Source organism: Salvelinus fontinalis, chromosome 9 (genome assembly GCF_029448725.1).
Source record: "Salvelinus fontinalis isolate EN_2023a chromosome 9, ASM2944872v1, whole genome shotgun sequence".
In the NCBI taxonomy this organism is placed as follows: Eukaryota; Metazoa; Chordata; class Actinopteri; order Salmoniformes; family Salmonidae; genus Salvelinus; species Salvelinus fontinalis.
The window spans coordinates 22,635,371-22,652,337 of NC_074673.1; positions in this window are offsets into that span (position 1 = coordinate 22,635,371).

Below are 16,967 nucleotides of genomic sequence, written 5' to 3' on the forward strand. Positions count from 1 at the left end.
GGCAGTAGCTTTTTATTGAGTACCTTGGATGGAAGGTGCACAGAGGTGCCCAGAGTAAACGGCCTGCTCCTCAGTCATAGTTGCTAATATATGCATAATATTATTAGTATTAGATAGAAAACACAGAAGTTTCAAAAACTGTTTGAAATATGTCTGTGAGTGTAACATAACTCATATGGCCAGCAAAAACCTGAGAAGTTCCACTTCCTGTTTGGATTTTTTCTGAGGCTGGTAGATTTTCAACCAAGCTCCTGTTAACCTGTTTGGCGTGCAAGCCCGACGTCGGTACACTTATGACAACAGCCAGCTCAAAGTGCAGGGCGCGAAATTCAAAAGATATATTTTTTTAAATATTTAACTTTCACACATTAACAAGTCCAAGACACCAGATGAAAGGTACATATCTTGTGAATCAAGCCAACATGTCCGATTTTTAAAATGTTTTACAGGGAAGACACAATATGTAAATATATTAGCTAACCACGTTAGCAAAAGACACCACTATTTTTACTCCATCAGTTTTTTACTACATCAGTAACTATCACAAATTCGACCAAATAAAGATATAAATAGCCACTAACCAAGAAACAACCTCATCAGATGACAGTCTGATAACATATTTATTGTATAGCATATGTTTTGTTAGAAAAATTTGCATATTTCAGGTATAAATCATAGTTTACATTGCAGCTACAGTCAGAAATTGCACCGAAAGCAGACAGAAAAATTACAGACACCAACGCCAAATAACTAAATACTCATCATAAAACATTTCTGAAAAATACATAGTGTACAGCAATTGAAAGACAGGCATCTTTTGATTCCAGACAATATTTCCGATTTATCAAGTGTTTTACAGCGAAAACACAATATAGCGTTATATTAGCTTAGCACAATAGCAAACATAACAACAGCATTGATTCAAGGCAAAAATAGCTATAACGTATAAACCACCAAAATACGTGAATTGTTTCACTAACCTTCTCAGAATTCTTCAGATGACAGTCCTGTAACATCATATTACACAATGCATATAGAGTTTGTTCGAAAATGTGCATATTTAGCAGCACAAATTGTGCTTATACAATGAGAATAGTGTCCATAACGTCAAGCAATCTGTCCGGCGCCATCTTGGAAAGCCACCTACTCTTATCGAAAACTATTCATAAACTTGACTAAAAAAGTACAGGTTGGACAGCAATTGAAAGACAAATTAGTTCTTAACCTCTTTGGGCTCAAGGGGCAGTATTGAGTAGCCAGATAAAAGGTGCCCATTTCAAAAAGGCCTCGTACTCAATTCTTGCTCGTACAATATGCATATTATTATTACTATTAGATAGAAAACACTCTCTAGTTTCTAAAACCGTTTGAATTATATCTGTGGGTGAAACAGAACTGGACTTAGAGCAATTTTCCTATGTGTATGTCAGAATGCAGAATTTTGCTGGCTGTTCTGAGACCTGTGTATTAATTTTCCTGTCCTCTATTGGTTGCGATGCACTGCAAACGCCTTCCACTGGGTGTCAGCGAATAGGGAGAGTTGAAATGGAGTTTCTACGTAGGTCCCAAAGGTTATAAATTGCTTGGAACCGAAGTGTCCCATCTTTCCACTCTTCGCTCTGACGCAGGAAGGGTCTTGGCATGTCATTTTAGAAGCTCCCGTATTAGCTCCTAGATATATCCGGCTCTGTTTTTATTCGATATAGGTGTTGAAGACATCGTAATGTTGTTATTTTAAACCGAATTATATCAGTTTGTCAGTATATTGCGATTTTCGGGTATTTATTTTCGTGACGTTTTAGGAAGCTGGGTATCTCTGGCCCACATGGCTATTGTTTACTGCTAACTGCAACGTTGAAGACGACGTTCTAGAACCTAGCAACGATTCTTTTGGACAAAGGACACATTTCCCAAGATTCTGATGGAAGCTCAGCTAATAGTAAGCAGTCTTTATGCTGATAATTCATTGTTCTGTTGAAAAATGTCAAATGCATAAGACGCCATTGCTTGCAGTGTAGCATTGTGTTATCGCAGCCTGTATTGCGCAGTAAGGTTAATTTTAAAAATGTAATTCGGCGATTGCATTAACCTGTCTAGGATCAGCGTGGCGCTAGCGGCACACCCCCCCCCCCCCCACTGAAAAACCAGTGCCGCGAAATTCAAAAAAAATATTTTTTTTAAATATTTAACTTTCACACATTAAAGTCCAATACAGCTAATGAAAGACACAGATCTTATGAATCCAGTCAACATTTCCGATTTTTAAAATGTTTTACAGGGAAGACACAATATGTAAAGATGTACATCTATTACCTAAAAACACATTAGCATAATCCACCATCTTTTATTTGTCCACCAACACCAGTAGCCATCACCAATTCGGCTAAACTAAGATATTTATAGCCCCTAACCAACAAAAAAACTCATTAGATGACAGTCTGATAACATATTTATGGTATGGGATAGGTTTTGTTAGAAAAAAGTGCATATTTCAGGTATATGGCATAGTTTACAATTGCACCCACCATCACAAATGGACTAGAATAATTACAATGAGCAACGTGTTTACCTAACTACTAATCATCAAACATTTCGTAAAAATACACAGCATACACGAATCGAAAGACACAGATCCTGTGAATACAGACAATATTTCAGATTTTCTAAGTGTCTTACAGCGAAAACACAATAAATCGTTATATTAGCTTAGCACATAGCAATTAGCAGCCCAGCATTGATTCTAGCCAAAGTGAGCGATAAAAGTCAACATCGCCAAAAGATATTAATTTTTTCACTAACCTTCTCAGAATTCTTCCGATGACACTCCTGTAACATCACATTACAACATGCATATACAGTTTGATCGAAAATGTTTATATTTAGCCACCAAAATCATGGTTAGACAATGTGAAATGTAGCTCAGCTGGTCAGAAAATGTCCTTGCGCCACTTAGACAGTGATCTACTCTTATACATAAATACTCATAAACGTGACTAAAAAATATAGGGTGGACAGGGATTGATAGACAATTTAATTCTTAATACAATTGCGTTATTACATTTTTTAATTTATCCTTACTTTTCAATACAGTTTGCGCCAAGCGAAGCTACGTCAAAAAACATGGCGTCCTAAGCCACTAAAATGTTTCGACAGAAACACGATTTATCATAATAAAAATGTCCTACCTTGAGCTGTTCTTCCATCAGTATCTTGGGCAAAGGATCCTTTCTTGGGAGAAATCGTCTTTTGGTGGAAAGCTGTCCTCTTGCCATGTGGAAATGTCAACTACGTTCGGGATGAACTGAAAAGCGTGCCCAACTTTTCACATCGTTGCAAAAATAAATGTCCCAAAATCGCACTAAACGGATATAAATTGCTATAAAACGCTTTAAATTAACTACTTTATGATGTTTGTAACTCCTATAACGAGTGAAAAGATGACCGGAGAAATATAACAGGCTAAACTAACGCTTGGAACAGGAGAGGGTCGGTGTCTTCCACGCGCGTTACGCAGCTCCCAAAGAATGACTAGCTTCAGAGTTTTTTCATTTGTAGGGCCTGTGAACGCGCAATCGAGCCCGTTGGAATCGTCATCACGTAAAGGCATCCAGGGGAAGACGTAAGAAGTGTCCGTATAGTCATAGCAACGACAGTGCCCTTTTAACTGACTTCAGAAAAGTGGCCAACATTTCTCAAATCTGACTCCATGTCAGGGAAATTGCTGTAGAATGGGCTCTGTTCCACTTAGAGACAAAATTTCAACTCCTATAGAAACTATAGACTGTTTTCTATCCAATAATAATAATAATATGCATATTGTACGATCAAGGATTTTGTGGGAAGCCGTTTAAAAAATTAGCCACATTAGCATAAATAGTCTAAACAGCGCCCCCATCCCCAACAGGTTAAGGGGAAACATTTAAAGTCTGTGAATAACACTGAATAACACAATCTGTGAATAACACTTGTATCTTTTATCAATGTTTATTATGAGAATTTTTGTGATTTGATGTGGCTCTGTGCAAATTCACGGGATGTTTTGGAGGCAAAACCAAATGTAAACTGAGGTTTTTGGATATAAATATGAACTTGATCGAACAAAACATACATGTATTGTGTAACATGTTGTCCCTGGAGTGTCATCTGATGAAGAATATCAAAGGTTAGTGATTCATTTTATCAATATTTCTGCTTTTTGTGACTCCTCTCTTTGGTTGGAAAATTACTGTATGCTTTCTGTGACTAGTTTCTGACCTAACATAATGATATGTTCTGCTTTCGCCGAAAAGCTTTTTTGAAATCGGACACTGTGGTTGGATTAACGTCAATTTTATCTTTAAAATGGTGTCCTCTTGACACCCAGAGGAAGACGAATGAAGTGTGTTTCGGGTCATAGGTGGCGTGACCATATATAGGCAGAGCGTTGAAGCGAGCATACACATCTTGCATTCTTCTTCTTGGTCAGGGAAAGTGCTGTCAAATGACTTCTGTTTCACTCAGAGACAAAATTGAAACGGTTTTAGAAACTATAGATTGTTTTCTATCCAATGGTATTAATTATATGCATATAGTAAGAGCAATAATTGAATAAGAGGCAGTTTAATCTGTAGAAGAAATTATGCTAATGCGAAAACAGCACCCCCTGTATTCTCAAGAAGTTAATGTGTGAAAGTTAAATATTTTAAAAAAATCGATTTTGAATTTCGCGCCCTGCAATAGAGCTGGATGTTGTCATAAGTGTACCGATGTCGGGACAGCCCGCCTAACAGGTTAACTTGTTATGGATAGGGGATTTGGTTTTTCATCACGTTTGGATGAAAAGCGTGCCCAGAGTAAACTGCCTGCTACTCAGTCCCAGTTGCTAATATATGCATATTATTAGTAGATTTGGATAGAAAGCACTCTGAAGTTTCTCAAACTGTTTGAATAATGTCTGTGAGTATAACATAACTCATATGGCAGGCAAATGGCATGAGCTGAACATGCGCTGACCATGTGCGTTCACGTGAGAGCGAGCTCTGTTCCATTGCTTTTCTGAAGACAAAGGAATTATCCGGTTGGAACATTATTAAAGATTTATGTTAAAAGCATCCTAAAGATCGATTCTATACTTAGTTTGACATGTTTCTACGGACTGTAATATGACTTTTCGTCTGAACTTTTGCCTGGACCTGCCCGCGCTTCGTGAGTTTAGATTGTGTACTGAACGTGCGAGCCAAAAGGAGTAATTTGGACATAAATTATGGACTTTATGGAACAAATCAAACATTTATTGTTGAACTGGAATTCCTGGGAGTGCATTCTGATGAAGATCATCAAAGGTAAGTGAATATTTATAATGCTATTTCTGACTTTTGTTGACTCCAACATGGCAGATATCTTCTTGGGTTGTGTTGGTCTCTGAGCGCCGAACTCAGATTATTGCATGGTTTGCTTTTTCCGTAAAGTTTTTTTGAAATCTGACACAGCAGTTGCATTAACGAGAAGTATATCTTTAAATCTGTGAATAACACTTGTATCTTTTATCAATGTTTATTATGAGAATTTTTGTGATTTGATGTGGCTCTGTGCAAATTCACGGGATGTTTTGGAGGCAAAACCAAATGTAAACTGAGGTTTTTGGATATAAATATGAACTTGATCGAACAAAACATACATGTATTGTGTAACATGTTGTCCCTGGAGTGTCATCTGATGAAGAATATCAAAGGTTAGTGATTCATTTTATCAATATTTCTGCTTTTTGTGACTCCTCTCTTTGGTTGGAAAATTACTGTATGCTTTCTGTGACTAGTTTCTGACCTAACATAATGATATGTTCTGCTTTCGCCGAAAGGAGAAGTTCTGCTTTCGCCGAAAGGAGAAATTTTTTGTTTATCTTGTACTGACGTGAAATAAGACCTATTTCTTTGGCGTGACCGACAACTTCCGGTTCTCTGAATCGCGCGATTTGGAGGTGTGATTGTCTACTGTTTTGCTGCCGTTACGGATGAAAACTATCTCCGTCTCGAAGTTTGTTTGATACTTGTGACCATATCATCTTAATGTATGTTTTTTCAATATAGTTTAATCAGATTATTTGAATTTTTTCGGGAGTTTTGCCGTGTTCCGTTCTGTGACTTTTTTTTCTTTGGCCAGTCGACCAGTACATATGCTAAATGAAGAGGGAAAGTTGCCAGTATGAATGGATTGAACGACTCATCAGGACTAAGGACACCTTGATCAACATTCTGATGAAAGATCAGCAATAGTAAGACCCAATTTACGATGTTATTTCATATATCTGTCGTGCATGTGAACTGGTCAGGGGCGCCCAGCTGGTTCTGGCTGGCGTGGCTATGCTAATTTAGCGCTACATTTTGTTTTCGCTATAAAACATTTAATAAATCAGAAATATTGTTTGGATTCACCAGATGTTGGGCTTTCAATATCTGTACGCTGTGTATTTTTTCTGAAATGTTTTAAGACAAGTAATTAGTTATATGACGTTGGTCTCTGTAATTGTTCTGGCTGCGTCGGCACTATTTCAGATTGCAGCTGCAATGTAGAACTGTGATTTATACCTGAAAAATGCACATTTTTCAAAAAAAAACTATGCTATACCATAAATATGTTATCAGACTGTCATCTTATGAAGTTGTTTCTTGGTTAGTGGCTATATATATTTTTATTTAGTCGAATTAGTGATAGCTACTGACGCAGGAAAAAACTGTTGGAGTAAAAAAATTGTGTCTTTTGCTAACGTGTTTAGCTAATAGATTTACATATTGTGTCTTCCCTGTAAAACATTATAAAAATCTGAAATGGTGGCTTTATTCACATCTGTATCTTTCATTAGGTGTCTTGGACTTGTGATTTAATGATATTTAGATGCTACTATTTAATTGTGACACTATGCTAGCGATGCTAATCAGTTTGGGGGGGGGGGGGGTGGGGGGTGCTCCCGGACCCGGGGTAGGTGCTCGGTAGAGGTTAACAAGTCCAATACAGCATTTGAAAGATAAACATCTTGCCAATCCAGCCAACATGTCCGATTTTTTAAATGTTTTACAGAGAAAACACCACATATATTTATGTTAGCTCACCACCAAATAAAAAAGAGGACAGACATTTTTCACAGCACAAGTAGGATTCAAGTAGCATGCACAAGCCAACCTAACTAACCTAGAACCAACCTAAATAACCTAGAAAAAACTACCTCAGATGACAGTCCTATAACATGTTACACAATAAATCTATGTTTTGTTCAAAAAATGTGCATATTTTAGCTATAAATCAGTTTTACATTACTGCTCCCATCATAGATACAGTCTGAAATCGCACGGGAGTAGCCAGAGAAAATACAGACACCAACGTCAACTACTAATTACACCTCATAAAACATTTCAGAAAAATATATGGTGGATAGCTAATGAAAGACAAAGATTGTGTGAATAGAGCCAATATTTCCGATTTTTTAAGTGTTTTACAGCGAAAACACAATATATCGTTATATTAGCTTACTACATTAGCTAGCATACGGCAGCATTGATTCTAGTCAAACGGTAGCATAGCACAGTTCGACAGATATATGAAAAAGCATCCCAAATTGGGTCCTTATCTTTGTTGATATTCCATCAGAATGTTGTAAAGGGGTCCATTGTCCAGTACAGTCTTTGTTTGGGATCCAGAACAAACTATTTCCCTCTTGGATTAGCAAGCACACTGGCCGTGCGGCGCTAGCCTCTCTTTCTTCAAACAATTCTTGCGTCGCATCACGTCTAAAGTCCAGAATAAATTTCAATAATATAATTAAACTATATCGAAAAAACATACTTTAGGATGATTTTGTGACATGTATCAAATAATATCGAAGCCAGAGCTCATATTCACCTTTAACGGGCGTTGTCCAGGAGCCGAGTCATTGTTCTATTTCGTGCCCAGAAAAAAATATAAAGTGCGCAGGTCTCACTCCAAGATGTTGTGTTCAGTCCCTGGAAGAGATATTCAAGTGCTTTCTGCACTCACTTCCGCATTACACCCAGAGGAAGGCGTATGACGTGTTTCTACAGTCCTAAGTGACATGACCTTTTATAGACGAGCTCTTAAAGAGAGACATCGCATTTGGAAATCTCCATTCCGGATAGGAAATGGGCTGTAAAAATAGTTCTGTTCCACTTCGAGAAATAATTCAAACGTTTTTAGAAACTAGAGACTGTTTTCTATCCAATAGTAGTAAATATATGCATATTGTAAGAGCAAAAATTGATTAAGAGGCCGTTTGAAAATGTGCACATATTTTCCAGTTTTTCAATACGCCCCCTGCAGCCATAAGAAGTTAAATGTCTTGGAATGGTCTAGTCAAAGCCCAGATCCAGATAAAGATTGCTGTGCACCAGCGGAACCCATCCAACTTGAAGGAGCTGGAGCAGTTTTGCCTATAAGAATGGGAAAATATCCCAGTGGCTAGATGTGCCAAGCTTATAGAAACATACACCAAGAGACTTGCAGCCGTAATTGCTGCAAAAGATGGCTCTATAAAGTATTGAAATAGGGGGGAGTGAATAGTTATGCACGCTCAAGTTTTCTGTTTTTTTTGTCTTATTTCTTGTCTGTTTCACAATAAAAATATTTTTGCATTATCAAAGTGGAAGGCATGTTGTGTAAATCAAATGATACAAACCCCCCAAAAATCTATTTTAATTCCAGGTTGTAAGACAACAAAATAGGAAAAATGCCAAGGCAACTGCTGTGGCCCAATGTCAAATACTTTCGCAAGCCACTGTATCCTCATGTCCTCCTATTCCTCATTGGGCCACAGCAGTTGCTTCTCTATCACTATGCAATGCTAATGTTCTAGATGTTTTTATTGTCCTTGAGATTGTAATGACATGCTAATAATAGAAAACCCAGATGTATTATTCTCTGTATTCATCCAGACACAGTTTCCTATGAATGAGGGATGGGAGTATTGTTATGAGAACTATGTTCTCAATGTTCATAACCCAATTCAATTAAACTACTCGGTCTGCAACCCAGAATTTGTAAGATACTGTTTGAATGAAACAGACGGAGGCCCAGCTATGATAGTCAAAATGTTTATTCACGAGAGCGCTAGTTTGTTGTACAAAACCATTCATTTTATACTAGCTCCTTACGCACATACTTTTGCACACGAACAGTAGGTATCCTACGCACATACTGTATCAATACCCAGCCAACAAAGATTAGGGACCGTGAGAAGCACTCCCTGTCCTCCCTCAAGATTAGGGAGTACTTACTGCCCTCTCCCAAATCTCAGAGGCCCCTAGCAAGGTCGGCACCGAATTTTGCTCAGACAGTCTGTGTTTAAGATACTATGAAGATATATTGTACAGATATATTGTTTTACCTTAATTCTGTCTAAAACTACACACATTAATTATACTTTTACTGACTAAACCTAAACAAACCCATCAGATAATAAATGTATGATTCTTATCAATTTCATACAGTTATAAGGTTTCAGAGTGGGAATTATTTCATCATTATATTTCAACATTTAAATTACTTTAACAAGTATAGTGGTATTGCTTAGTAAATCATGGGGGAGATACATTACATATATAGTGTCTTAGATGCTAGGGGAAAATGTACTGGGAAAAAAGGCATTTGACAGAAACATAATCAATGACTCCATTGGTGGCTATTGAAGCACACTGAAAATAAACATTTAAGATTAAATTCAACCGTGGCAAAAAATAACAATCAATATCAAAACTTTTACTCGCGCCACAGTAATGAATGGTTTAGATGGCATGATTATTTTCTTCCACAAAGCCAATCGCCCGCTACGTCAGCATTGCCCGTGCGGGCAGAGAGATCCATCCAAGTAGTGGCATTAATCTAACAGCAGGTTCCTGGTGCAGACCCACAGCTGTCTGGCTGTCTGCGATGACTAAACGTCCCAGTGTTTCTCTCAGTGGGGGGGGCTGTGCAGTATCGCTTCAACACACATACTGTACACACATGCACACAAAGCTCTGGAGTACTCACCTTGAGTCGGGACAAAGAGAAGGTTCTACAAAGTCACCTCATCTGGGGCATGTCCACCTTCTGTTGTCAATTACAATTACACCATTTTCTTGCTTTTCTCTCCCTCTCTCTACATTTAAAAAAAATCTCTCTCACTTTCTCTATCTCTTTTTCTCTCTTTCCACCTCCCAAGTTTCTACTCTCTACTGAGTGTACAAAATATTACGAACACATTCCTAATTTTGAGTTGCACCCACTTTTGCCCTCAGAACAGCTTCAATTTGTCGGGGCATGGACTACAAGGTGTCAAAAAAGCGTTTGTGTCAACAAAAAAAACAAATGTGTCAAGTTGGCTGGATGTCCTTTGAGTGGTGGACCATTCTTGATACACACGGGAAACTTTTGAGTGTTAAAAATCCTTCTTTAACCTGTCTTCTCCCCTTCATCTACACTGATTGAAGTAGATTAATAGGTGACATCCATAAGGGATTATGGATTTCACCTGGATTCACCTGGTCAGTGTGTCGTGGAAAGAGCTGGTGGTCCTATTGTTTTGTATACTCAGTGTATGTTCCCCAGTGTTGCCTAGGATGATTACAAAGTGTCACCAAACAGGACAGGTTTCTGCTTAAAAGCATTATGTATGCACTGTCGTGTCTTTGGCTATGCCGGATTAAGTGATATGACATGCTATTCTATAAAATAATTTCTCTGTAATTAATATTACCTGATTAAAGCTTATTTGAGCACAATACTTGTCCTTTTTTAATTGAGGCCAGTTGCAGATGATTCAACAAGTTAATAATCCTTAGGGGTGCATTACATTATTGGGTAGGAGGGCTTAGATAACCCTTGAATCACTTTGTTAGCAGGAACTGAGCTAGCTTTCGACCGGCTAAGATGACTGATGGATATTGCTTTCTAAATACAAGAATCACTTCTGGTTAATTACACATTCACATGTTTGACTGAAGTCAATTAGAGATAAGTGTATTGACTGCGTTAACAAATAAGTAAACCAATATTGAATATTGGTTTGTGTTTTTGTCTCGTCTAGGGTGTTTGTACTGTCTAGGTTTTTTTTGTAAGATTCATGGGGTTGTGTTCATTCTAGGTGTTTATGTAAGTCTATGGTTGCCTAGATTGGTTCTCAATTAGAGGCAGGTGTTTATCGTTGTCTCTGATTGGGAACCATATTTAGGCAGCCATGTTCTTTGGGTATTTGGTGGGTGATTGTTTCCTGTGTCAGTGTTTGTGCCACACGGGACTGTTTCAGTTTGTTCACGTTTATTGTATTTGTGTTCATGTTCAGTTTTCCCTACTAAAACATGGACACCTACCACGCTGCGTATTGGTCCGATCCTTGCTACACCTCTTCAGAGGAAGAAGAGGACGACATCCGTGACACTGGGAGATCAAGTTTAATTAAAGGTTTGAGTTAGTTAGTCATAGTAGTTGCCTAAAATCTAGAATCAGCTACTCATCTTTCAAGACAAAACATTAACACGTGCATTGTATCAGCCTGGAGAGTTAGCCACAGTATAATCCATCAATGTTTTCAAAGACTTGGCAACAGTGATTTTTTTTTCTAACAGAGAATCAAATCCCACCTACTGCATGGTGTGAGGGTTCCTTTGATTTTATTCTCCTACCTTTGGGGATGCATAAGCCTTTGATCTGGACATTCATCCAAATACATTTTGTTCCTGCATTGCACCTTAGATTAATGAATTGGCACGGTTAGGAGGATTTTGCCTCTTAAGGCGTGACCTTCAAATGTGTAGCTGCTAGTTGCAGTTGGCTTGCTGTTTTACAAGATGGTGTGCCTTGTAAGTAAGCCGGTCAAGTTTAGTTTGGGGCTAAAAACATTAAATACAATAGCTGCTCGTTAGTACGCTAAAGAGGAGTTTAACCTGCTTTAATTGATGCATGAGTAAATCATTTTAATTTTTACTCACTTGATAATGTACACTTCATGATCTGTTATTATGATTCCAATGACACTGACTTCCTACCAAATAATGTCACAGCAAAGCTCTGGCTTATGGCTACAGAGGAAGGGTGTGCCGAGTAGTCGGACAAAACAAGTATTGTAATGGATAGGGGCAATATTCTGGATACGATTATGATCAGAGTTTTTTTTGTAATTATCCGTGATCTAAAAAAATGAAGTAATTTTCTGCCTGCTACTATGATAAATCACAAGAACATTTGATATCAAGCTATCAACGTACATTGTACGTACAAGCTCTGTCACAGCCGGCCGCAACCGGGAGGTCTGTGGGGCGACGCACAATTGGCCTAACGTCGTCCGGGTTAGGAAGGGTTCGGCCGGTAGGGATATCCTTGCCTCATCGCGCACCAGCGACTCCTGTGGCGGGCCGGGCGCAGTGCACGCTAACCAAGGTCGCCAGGTGCACGGTTTTTCCTCCGACACAAAGGTGCGGCTGGCTTCCGGGTAGGATGCGCGCTGTGTTAAGAAGATGTGCGGCTTGGTTGTGTTTCGGAGGACGCATGGCTTTCGACCTTCGTCTCTCCCGAGCCCGTACGGGAGTTGTAGCGATGAGACAAGATAGTAACTACTAACAATTGGATATCACGAAAAAGGGGGGGGGTGGGAAATGTTTTCGCTTTGTCATTACAGGGTGTTGTGGGGAGATTGATGAGAATTTTTTTATATATAATTTCTTCAATTTTAGAATAAGGCTGTAACGTAACAAAATGTGGAAAAAGTCAAGGGAACTGAATACTTTCTGAATGCACTCTATACACACAACTGTGCTACATCGGTGTTGTCAGTTATCACATCAATAGCCATGGAAAATGCTCAGCCTGATTGAGCCCCTCCAGAACATTCTTATGCACATCATCTGCCAGTGCATGGATGCGGTGGCCGGCTGTTGATGCAGACAAGGGCACCTGTTTGACAGACGCAATTATGCTATCCATAGACTTGTAACCAATTCCTCCAAAACTGCCACCATGCACTTTTTAAATACCTCCGCATCTGTGAAGGACATGTCGTGCTTGGTTAAAACCCAGGACCCTTTTAGGGAGGGTGTTCACGCAGTAGCCTGAGACTGTCATGCTGCTCCCGGGACTGCCACTCAGAAATATCAGCCCACAAAGAGAAACACCAGATTGAACTTCACTCAACTTTCTAGAGCAGTGGTTACCAACCGGTCGATCACGATCGACTGGTCGATCTCCAAGGCATTCCTAGTCGATCGCCAAACATTTCTGTAAAAAACTCAACGATAAAGCCTTGTGTTCCTATTTTATTTATTTCTCTCGGGCTGTTGGCAGTAGGTGCACCCAATTCAGCTGCACTCCGCGCCGGGTAGGCAAAAGGTTGCCATTTTGAACCATTTCATGTGTCTGAAGGTACAAACTCTTGCTTCCCAGTTGAAACTGACATTTCAAAATATTTATAACCATGACTGGAGAGAGACTGTCAACGAATACAGCAAAGAGCTGCTGCTTTTATGAGTGAGTTCATGTTTAAGTTCTTACTCAGCACTGCCAAGACTTTGTATTCAACACTTTTATAAGACATAAAATGAGCGTTCTTCCTATTTTCACTCAGTGCTACAACAAGCACTGCAGCAGTAATGAATGAGTAGGAAAGTGTATCTATTGGCTTGCGTTGTTGTTATTAATAGCGGTTTGTGTCTTTTTTAATATCGAGGAATATTTCACTTTCTCTGTTCATAGGAGTAACAACATGAATTTTCACGAGGCAGAAATATTATGGTGCAACTCGAGTTTTGCCATCAGCTGGAGGACTGTGTCCCTTTTTGGTCAGTGTCAGTGGAGGAAAGGGAGAGCAGAGGGATGTTCAGAGGCGGACCCTCTGTCTGCTGATCTCTCGCTCTACTGAGACTGACCATCAGATTCAAGCACAATCATCCCAGTAAAATACAAATAAAAAGCAAATTATTTAAATGTACGCTCACTCAGCTGTACAACAAGGGATATATTACCGGTGTGATCATATAGCCTACCTCATATTTTGAAATATACTTTTTTTAAATGGCCCGAAACAACAATACATTGGCAGGGCAATTCAAGCAGAGCCAAAATGTGGTGATAATGTATTGTGCCTATGGCTTACTGCACACACTTCATTGCTACAGTACTGTTCTTAATTGGTTAATGTTGCATAGGCTTATGTTTTTTTAGTCATGTTAAAAAAAATCTGAACAGTAGATCTGGGCTTGCATTTTGACTCAAAGTGATCTTGACTCAGAAAAGGTTGGTGACCACTGTTGTTGAGTTTTCCCTGTCAATGTTTCCCTTTACTGTGGCAATTGTGATTGAATCAAAGTAATATTAGCCACTTTCAATGTAACATACCAAAACAAAATGAACTACGCAAGAGATTTTGTTGTAGGCAGAACACATTGGAGTAGGATTCTATTGCATTGACATGCACGACTCAACCCATACTCTACACAGGCCGGTGCAGCTTAAACAATCAGAGATGCAGTAGGCCTATATGCAAATAGACAACTGCCATATATGGATCTGTGCCATTTATTTTTAACTGGATTGTGTTTACAGCATGAGCGGTCGTAAGTAGATGCGATTGTTTTGAGATCAAAGCAATATCAGCATGTAGCCATGTTTTCACACTTTGTTAATATCCTTTGCTAGTTAATGAGTTATTAGCCCAGTTATAGTTCATTTGTAGTCAGCAATAGGGGAGTGATTGCTTCCTACAAGACGACAAAACATTTACTTTTCTAGACATCTTTGAAAATCGAGTAAGGTACAGTAAATAGCTTTTTTTCTTATTTTTTTGTTGTTGTATTGGAGACAGATTTAAATACACTAAGTAGCCAATAGGCAGAGGGTAGCATAATGTGTCTGATTCTCTGAAATAATGGTATGAGAATAATAATGCTTTTTATTTTGTAAAGTGGTTTCATGCATCAAACAACACAATCTAATTTCCAGTCACCTCCTTGTCTGAAGGACAAGTGGATAAACAGGTTAATGTCAAGCCCTGCATGTTTTTTTCAAAAGCCTCATGGAATGTAGGCCTACATTGAGCACCACACATTGGCTGCTACAGTAGGCTGAATGATAAAACAACTATTTCCATGTTTAAATGTTATGGGATGCTTTTTCTCCATTGTTGTTGATTATACATTATGATCAAATAGCCACAGTAGCCTACATGGCACTGTTAACTCTAACTTAAAGCGGGTACAGCCTCAGTGTTCACAGTAAATGCGCGCTGGAAGTTGCACAGAATTTTCAACAATGTTCTAGTTTGCACTCAGCAGACCTGAAATTTCCTCAGTGCAATAAAACATTTTTGGGAACATTGCTTATGTTGTTGGGTCAGGCCACGAAGGAGGATTCTGCTGCCATGTGTGTAGCTTGCAGTTAACACTTCAGGTCTCTGTCTGGGATGGGAAGGCCACTTTGAAAGTACCAAGATTTATAATGACGTCTGAGATTGAATTATTTGCAAATGTAACAGCATTGCTTGCGTCCCTCTCCTCTCCCCTACCTGGGCTCAAACCAGGGACCTTCTGCACACATCAACAACAGCCACCCTCGAAGCATCTTTACCCACCGCGCCACAGAAGCCGCGGCCCTTGCGGGAACAACTACTTCAAGGTCTCAGAGCGAGTGACGTCACCGATTGAAACATTATTAGCGCGCACCGCCACTAACTAGCTAGCCATTTCACATCGGTTACACAAACAGCAACATTTTAGTTGCAAATAAGACACTGGCTTGGCATTGGAGAAAGATGGTAAGATGAATGCATATCTCTCTGTCCATTCTTCCCTGAAACCTTTTCATTATCCACCATTTTTAAATACTTTTAGAGAGTGCCATTTTCTCTTGCTTCAAGTTAATTGTTCTGAACAAATGTTACCAGTAAAAAAACAAGTGTAGAATACAGTAGGCTACGTAGATCTGTTTTTCCCCACCAAACAACACAGAGAAATAGATAAAAATAATAATTGAATAGAGACTTTGGTGATTTTATGAGCGTAATCAGATGGAAATTATTATGTTATTGTCACTGAATTTATTATGTACTAATCAGATGTGTTAAACATTTTCAAATTCTAGTGTAGGGCTATTCATTGTTATAATATTATATGCTAATTATGTCCTGCCCTGCCAACTATTAGCTCAGAAAAAAATGCATAGAAAAGATTCTTAGAATGCATAGAAAAGCCAGCTGGAGGAATTCTATTCCATGTCCTTGTTCAGCCATGACTCCGAGAAGCATAGTATATTATAGTTCTTAATAATGTCCAATTGATAGGATAGTCTCGAACGGAGCTCGTCCAGTTTATTCTCTAGCGATTGCACATTCGCCAGTAGAGCAGAGGGTAGAGGCAATTTCCAAGGCAGAGGCGGGTGGCTTCAGTGTGAGTCATGCACTAACTGAGACCATTTGTTAGAATAAGGATAATGTAAGCTTTTCCTCTTAGATCCTTAAAAAACTGAGGAAAACATATTATTGTGAAATGATATGCTCCTGTAAAGTGGAATAGATCCATCTCTTTGTCATTCTGTCTCTCCCTCTCTTTATCTCTTTCTTTCTGTCTCTGTTATTGAAACTGAAAGGCCTGCACCTTGCTGAAGCTTCACAACCACTTTGCACTTTTTCTGACAGATCAATATCTCCTGAACAGACCATCAAACTCAGGATGTACAAATGGCCATCCATGCCTTTATCTCATGAGCCTCACACAGTACCTAGCTCTACCTGGCTTTACCCTCTGCTTCAATAAGGTTGGTGGTAGGGGTAGTTTTGGGCCAATCTGTAATATTATTATTTTGCATATTGGAGAGGTAATAATTGAGAGGTAAATTGATATTTCCATGAAATGGGCGATCTCCCAATATGCTGTCATACAAAAAGGTTATGTAAACCAGAGAATTTATGGCATTCATGTTTCGGCGCCAAATTTACACTGTACTGACTGTGAGATCCATCC